Genomic DNA, 8,136 nt, shown 5'->3' with positions numbered 1-8,136 from the left:
GAAGAAAAGACAACCCTCAGAATGGGAGAAAATATTTTCAAATGAAGCAACTGACAAAGGATTAATCTCCAAAATTTACAAGCAGCTCATGAAGCTGAATATCAAAAAAACAAACAACCTAATCCAAAGATGGGCAGAAGACCTAAATAGACATTTCTCCAAAGAAGACACACAGATTGCCAACAAACACATGAAAGGATGTTCAACATCACTAACCATTAGAAAAATGCAAACCAAAACTGCAATGAGGTTTCACCTCACACCAGTCAGAATGGCCATCATCAAAAAATCTACAAACAAGAAATGTTGGAGAGAGTGTGGAGGAAAGGGAACCCTCTTGCACTGTTGGTGGGAATATAAATTGATACAGCCACTATGGAGAACAGTATGGAGGTTCCTTAAAAAATAAAAATAGAACTACCATACAACCCAGCAATCCTACTACTGTGCATACACCCTGAGAAAACCATAATTCAAAAAGAGTCATGTACCACAATGTTCATTGCAGCTCTGTTTACAATAGCCAGGACATGGAAGCAACCAAAGTTTCCATCGACAGATGAATGGATAAAGAAGATGTGGCACATATATGCAATGGAATATTACTCAGCCATAAAAAGAAACAAAATTGAGGTATTTGTAGTGAGGTGGACGGACCTAGAATCTGTCATACAGAGTGAAGTAAGTCAGAAAGAGAAAAACAAATACCATATGCTAACACATATATATGGAATCTATAAAAGTAAAAAAAACATAGAAGTGGTTCTGAGAAACCTAGGCGCAGGACCGGAATAAAGACACAGACGTAGAGAATGGTCTTGAGGACCCGGGGAGGGGGAAGGGTAAGCTGGGACGAAGTGAGAGTGACATGGACATGTATACACTACCAAACGTAAAATAGATAGCTAGTGGGAAGCAGCCACATAGCACAGGGTGATCAACTCGGTGCTTTGTGACCACCTAGAGGGGTGGATAGGGAGGGTGGGAGGGAGATGCAAAAGGGAGGGGATATGGGGATATATGTATACATATAGCTGATTCACTTTGTTATACAGCAGAAACTAACACACCATTGTAAAGCAATTATACTCCAATAAAGATGCTAAATAAAGGCTACAGCAAGGCACTCAGTGAACCAGCCAACAGCAAGAAAGAGGATTATAATCATGGGGTGGGTTCTTTCTGGACAGATCCTTTTTCTGTCTTTCTGCATGCTTTGGTAAACTGAACATTTAACTTCCCTTGTTTTGAGTTATGTAATCGCTTGGGAAATTTTAACTCTTTCTACCAAAGCAAACTCTCAGCTACCCTCCAATTTTCCCTAAGGGAAAAATAGAGTTTCTCTGCTTCTTTAGGAAAGGTTAGCTGTGGGTCACTGAAAATGGCAGAGTAACACTCTGCCAGTGAATGACATGTCACGAGTGATTATGGAAGAGTTAAAAAAGGAAACTAACTGATGGTCTAATCAGAGTGTATCAAAAAAACTATCTGTTTCTAACATGCGCTCGCTCTCTCTCGCTCTCTCTCGCTCTCTCTCGCTCTCTCTCGCTCTCTCTCGCTCTCTCTCGCTCTCTCTCGCTCTCTCTCGCTCTCTCTCGCTCTCTCTCGCTCTCTCTCGCTCTCTCTCGCTCTCTCTCGCTCTCTCTCGCTCTCTCTCGCTCTCTCTCGCTCTCTCTCGCTCTCTCTCGCTCTCTCTCGCTCTCTCTCGCTCTCTCTCGCTCTCTCTCGCTCTCTCTCGCTCTCTCTCGCTCTCTCTCGCTCTCTCTCGCTCTCTCTCGCTCTCTCTCGCTCTCTCTCGCTCTCTCGCTCTCTCTCTCTCTATATATATATATGTATTTCTAACTCAAATTATATTGCAAAGAGCAAGATAGACACTGAAGCATGTTTGCACCAAAGAAAGGACCATTTTGGGGCTTATACTGTAAAAATGTATTCATTATTGGAAACTATAAGGATTTACACATTGGGAAATTGCATGAACATTTCTACTTTAGTATGAGTGACACTGAAAAATATTTGTAAAGTGTTAGTAATAACACTGTTTTACAACTAAGGTTGCAGAACCCTCAAGATAGGAATGCCTGTTTAATACACTGCAAACCAAGTTGCTTAAGCTGCAGGAGAAGAAACCCCATGTCCTTATCCTCCGTAATTGCTATTCATGATTGAATTATGTATATATAGGAAACTCCTTACCTTAAGATGGTTTTGGAGAGACAAATAAACCAGGTATTACAATGAGGAAGTTTTACTATTATTATTTACAACAGAGTTTAATGGAGTGAAAGGTTAGAACTCAGTAACTTTGTTAACAGTCTTAGCCTTACAAGAGAAACATTGGTCAGGCCTTGACTCAGGTCAGCAAGCAGCCTAATGTGTTCACCTGCTGTGTCTTTGGGTAGCCTTTAATTTATGCTTTCTTAAATGCAATCTGAGTTGCTTCTTTCAAGGATCCTGACATGTCTTGCAATTGGAAAACATTAGCCAAATGTACACATAAAGCTCTTGTGAGGTTCGTGTATTCTTTCCCCCATTAATATAAGGTCATTAAATTGTGATTTTTTTGTGGTTTAGGTGTGACTGTGTATATAGCTTACTATATATTAGTTTGCTGAAGCAAACTACATACTCTACCATGTTACAGTTATTATTAATAATGTTCCTTATTTGCATAGCACAGATCTTAATTTAACATCTATGTCTAGAAATAGACTAGACTCTGGATTCTGTGCAATGAGGAATCTTATATCCTTTTCCGTGATTGTATTTATAGCACTTTACTAGTGTTTAGCACATGTAGGCACTCAAAAAATTTTGCTGAATGAAGGAATAAACAAAGATCCACAAGTTCTACAATTTTGGCTTTTATTCCAATGCTAATCTAATAAACATCTTAGATATAAATATGCTAATCTAGTAAATATCTTGTCAGATATGAGTATAATACCCTTCTTTTGCTGTGACTTTGCTACATCTTTCCAAATAAAGACATCGTAGGGTCATATTCCGGCGTTTGAATCAGGAGCTCGACCAGCTGAATGATCTGAAAAAACTTATTTACTCACCCTTCATCTCAAATTATGATAATAATAAAACATATTAAGGCTATTGTGAGGATTAAATGAATTTGCACATACAGATCCTTGAGCACAATGGCACAAAGTAAATGACAAATATGAGCCCTTACTAGTGTTACTATTGCTATTATATTTGTATCAGAATTAGTTTTAGGATTAATATTATTTTCATGGAATAAATTTTTGCTCCTCATATCAGTCTTTTCCAAAGTGGAGTCTGAGGACTCCATGTTCTTAGAAATCTGCTAAAATGATTTTCCTTTAATAAATACTCACAACTTACTCAAGATTAAGACTTTAGTAAAAGGTGCAGCAGTTTTTACAATGAGTTATTTTTTGGTAAACTTATCCCACCTTCCTTGGTTAGACAGAGCTACCTGCTATATAGCAAGATGAAAGCAGTTTTGGTTAGCAGGGCCATGTTTAAATTGTTCTGGAAGAAACTGACTTTTTATTATGGAAATTGGAAGTAATATCTGAGTACATGTACTGGCAAAGCCTTTTATTCCTCTGTTATTTTATTTTATTTTTTATAACCGGTTCACTCTTCTATTTGAGCATAAACATTATCACTAAAAGTCCATTTAAGAAGGGGTACAAGGGGTACTTTATAACTTTCAAAATATACTTTGACGGTAATTTCCCCAGCTGTGCAAATAAGAATAGACTTATTTCCTCGGGTGATAGAAATAATTTAGGAGAGAGGAATAAGTGAATCATAGGCTGTTAGAGCTGGAAACATCCTTACACATTATGTTGGGCAGAGATGGCAGCTACAGGGCACCATTGCTACATGTAGCACAAGCCCTACTCATGACATTCATCCATAGTGAGTCTTGAGAACCTGTTCTTGAGCCCCGATGCATTTGTTCTCAGAATCTTTCTCAGACTAGTGCCTCAGACATCCACAATCAATTGATTAAAGTTGCCACTCAAAATGAAACCTATTTTTCATCCCTGAGTCCCAGTCGATCTCTTTCTGTTTACAAAACGTGACATTGGAAACCTGAGATTCTTATTTGACTCCTTCCATGTCACAAAATTATTTATAGTAATTTATTATGTATAAATTATTATTTATAGTCTACAGGATTTCTGACTCTGAATTCCATATTCTTTCTATTCCAATACCTGGAAAACTTAATCATGTGTGAACAAAAATGGGATACTAGCAATAGGCAAAAAATGTCCTTAATATACTGTGATTCTTCTAAATTCATTTCCAGGGAACTCAAAGTACTTTACAGTAGGCAGATAGGTATATTGGGGTGGGAATGCATTTAGCAGGAGAAAATGATGGAGTAACCACAAGCGTATGAGGAAGCCATTGGTAAATATGGGAAGGGACTATGTCCAGTTAATGATCCAAATGGAACACTGACAGGTCTTATTATTTTTGAAATCTATTTGAAAAACTGCCCCTAGTATCAGGTTTTACTACCAATCCCACATGTAAGGGAGGTTGTAAAAAGTTTCACAAATGTTTGGAAAGCTTTTGTCAAACTTGGTCCAAACTTAGTTAAGCGTTTCATCAATGTAGGTTTATTTTCATAGTTTAACATGAAACTAGTAGTTTTCAATTATGATTCAAAATGTGTATAGAACAAGTCCAAGTCAACTAAGTTTTGCCTTTAGAGAGTGTGTTACCACTGTTAAGCTCCAAATATTTGCAAATTTCTGAAACGTTTAATTTCTTTGAAATTATATTTTCCCTATATGCCAAGTAAACGTAGTGCACAAAATAGGTTCCCCCCCACCCACACACACACATGCAGTTTGAGACATGCTTACTGATTTTCCTAGCCAGAGATGCATGAGACATCAGAAAGGCTTGCCCCATCCTCTTGTCGGTCCTGAGTTCCTGAATTTAATTCTTCTTCTTGAGAGGGGGAGTCACTATATCAGTTAACGTGTGGAGATCAGTCAGCCTGTGGGTAGCAAGCAAACCAAGTGCTGAAGTGTAGGAGAAATTTTAAGGAAAAAGGAAACCAGATAGCTAGTAGCTAGTGATGTGCGTGGTGAAATACCAGAAATTACACTTGAGACCACAAAATAAGAGGGGGTTGGAGTGGTTAAATGTCTGTTAATACTGAAATATATAAACATTCCAGGCTTTTGCCAGATTTCAACAAATAATCTGTAAGGTCCAGGACATTTTTTAACTTCAAAGGTAAATTCAGGCATCTCTTTTAGTGAACCCAGACGTAAAACATAACTACAGAATGATGTAATAGTCAAAAATATGCAGGTTGCCATTTGTAGATAAGATTGTGAGGACGTGTGTTTAAAATGACTGGGTAGTTGTTCCAGTCAATGCAAATTCTATCTTTCATTGGATTTCAAAACCTACTATAAGCTTTGCCTGTTTTTATTTCTGGATTTTTTTTCTCTTGTCATACCACGTGGAATCCTTTTCTAAGGTACACCTTTTCATGCACATCTGAACATACTTATTTAGAGATATACTAGGTATCTTCTCAGTCATGACATTTGTCAATTTGTATCTTGGAAACAACAAATAAAAATCCATGCAATTGCTTCACTGCATATCAAAACTATTGTAAAGTTTTCTAAGGCTTCTTTTGAGAAAGTCCAGAAATATTGCAAAGCAGATTTTCAGTAGAACATTCCTCCTCATTTACTTATGGAAAATACACAGTAGATTTAATATATATTGTTTCTTATGTTGCTTATGACATTCTTTCTTGAAAGTCCACATTTTATCATGTATATGTACGTTATATATATATATATACACACACACACACACACACACACACACACACGGTCTAAGGTACATTAGGATGTATATAAAACACATTATGTAACATATACAAACATATATATGTCTTTCAGCTAATGATGGTTATTGAGATTATTCAGTAATTTTATAAGGTAGACAAATGTAAAATTTTCTTTTTGTCAATTTAAAACAGTTTGGATCCACACTAGAAACTTTGAATCTACTGGTATTCTAGTTATCTCCTGTACTATAAAATTTCATACTTAATTCTACATAACTGACTGAATGTCATTTAACTTGGGGAGTTATGCTAAAGGAATTTCAGATCATTGTCATTTGTTTGCTCTTTTTTTTGTTTGCTCAAATTCATTATCCTTTAAAAATATTGCTTTAAATTTTGTAGTTCCAGAAGGTAGCCGAACTTCTTGTAATAATATTTTAGCAGTGTGGAATCAGGTATTCTATTTAGTATGGACTGATCTCAGAGACCACACTTCCGTTTTAATAAAACTAGCTGTGAGGAATTCTGAAATCATATTGACTGTGAACATCTATATATTCTTTAGGGAAACATTTTTCCCCTTGGGGAAACTACCTTGACCTAAACTCTAAATTCTTTGAAGGCAGGGATTCAGCTTTATTGACATATAATTTACATATAGCATTGTCATAACATTGTCATAAGTTTAAGGTGTGCAGTGAGTTGACTTGATACATTTATATATTGCAAAATTATCACCACCATAGCATTTGCAAACACCTCTATCATGACACATAATTACCATTACTTTCATATGGCCATAATATTTAAGATCTACTTTCAAGCATATAATACAGTATTATTAGCCATGATCTCTGGAATTTGTTAATCTAACAGCTGGGATTTTTGTACTCTTTGACCATTATCTACCCATTTTCCCCACTCCCCACCCCCTGGTAAACACCTGTCTACACTGTTTCTCTGAGTTCACTTTTTTAGTTTCCACATATAAGTGATATCATACAATATTTGTGTTTCTCTGTCTGACTTATTTCACTTAGCATATGCTCTCAGGTTTCATCCAAGTTGTTGCAAATGGCAGGATGTCCTTCTTTCTCATGGCTGAATAATATTCCACCATATATATATATATATATATATATATATATATATATATACACATACATACATACATACATATCATGTCTTTATTCATTTAACCATGATGAACACCTAGGTTGTTTCAAATCTTGGCTATTGTGAATAATGCTGCAATGAATGTGGGAGTGCCAATATGTCTGTAAGATCCTGATTTCAATTTCCTTGGATTTATAGCCAGAAGTGGGATTCCTGTATCATATGGTAGTTCTATTTTTTTTGTTTTTGGGGGGCAACCTTTATACTGTTGCCTGTAGTGGCTATACCAACTTACATTCCCATTAATAGCGTACAAGTGTTCCCTTTTCTTCACACTGTTGCCAACATTTGTTATCTCTTGTCTTTTTGATGATAGCCATTCCAACAAGTGTGAGATGATATCTCATTGTGGTTTTGATTTGCATTCTCTGATGATTAATGATGTTGAGCCCCTTTTCATGTACCTGTTGGCCATTTGTGTGTGTCTTCTTTGGAAGATTGTCTATTTATTTCTTTTGCCTATTTTTGCAAATCAGATTTATTCACTTATTTTGCTGTTGAGTTGTATACATTCTTTATATGTTTTGGACACTAACCCCTTATTAAATATATGGTTTGTAAATATTTTCTCCCATCCTGAAGGGTGCCATTTTATTTTGCTGATTGTTTCTTTTGCTGTGCAGAAGCTTTTTCGTCTGATGTAGTCTGACTTATTCATTTTTGCTTCTTTTGTTTGTGCTTTTGGTGTCATATCCAGGAAATCATACCAAGGCTAGTTTCAAGGAGCTTTCTCCTTTTTTCTTCTAGTTTTATGGTTTCAGGTTTTTAGGTCTTTAATACATTTCAAGTTCATTTTTGTGAGTGGTGTAAGAGGTTCCCAATTTCATTCTATGTCATGTGGTTATCCAGTTTTCCCAGCACCACTTTTTGAAGAGACTATCCTCTCCTCATTGAGTAGTTTTGGCTCCCTTGTCAAATATTACTTGAACATATAAGCAGGATTTATTTCTGGGCTCTTCAGTCTGTTACATTAGTCTATGTGTCTATTTTTACACCATTACCATACTGTTTTGAATATTATAGCTTTGTAATATAGCTTGAAATCAGGAATTATGATACTTTTTTTTTTTTTTTTTTTTTTTTTTGCGGTGCATGGGCCTCTCACTGTTGTGGCCTCTCCCATTGCAGAGCACAGGCTC

Source organism: Physeter macrocephalus, chromosome 7 (genome assembly GCF_002837175.3).
Source record: "Physeter macrocephalus isolate SW-GA chromosome 7, ASM283717v5, whole genome shotgun sequence".
In the NCBI taxonomy this organism is placed as follows: domain Eukaryota; kingdom Metazoa; phylum Chordata; class Mammalia; order Artiodactyla; family Physeteridae; genus Physeter; species Physeter macrocephalus.
This window is presented reverse-complemented; position numbering follows the sequence as displayed.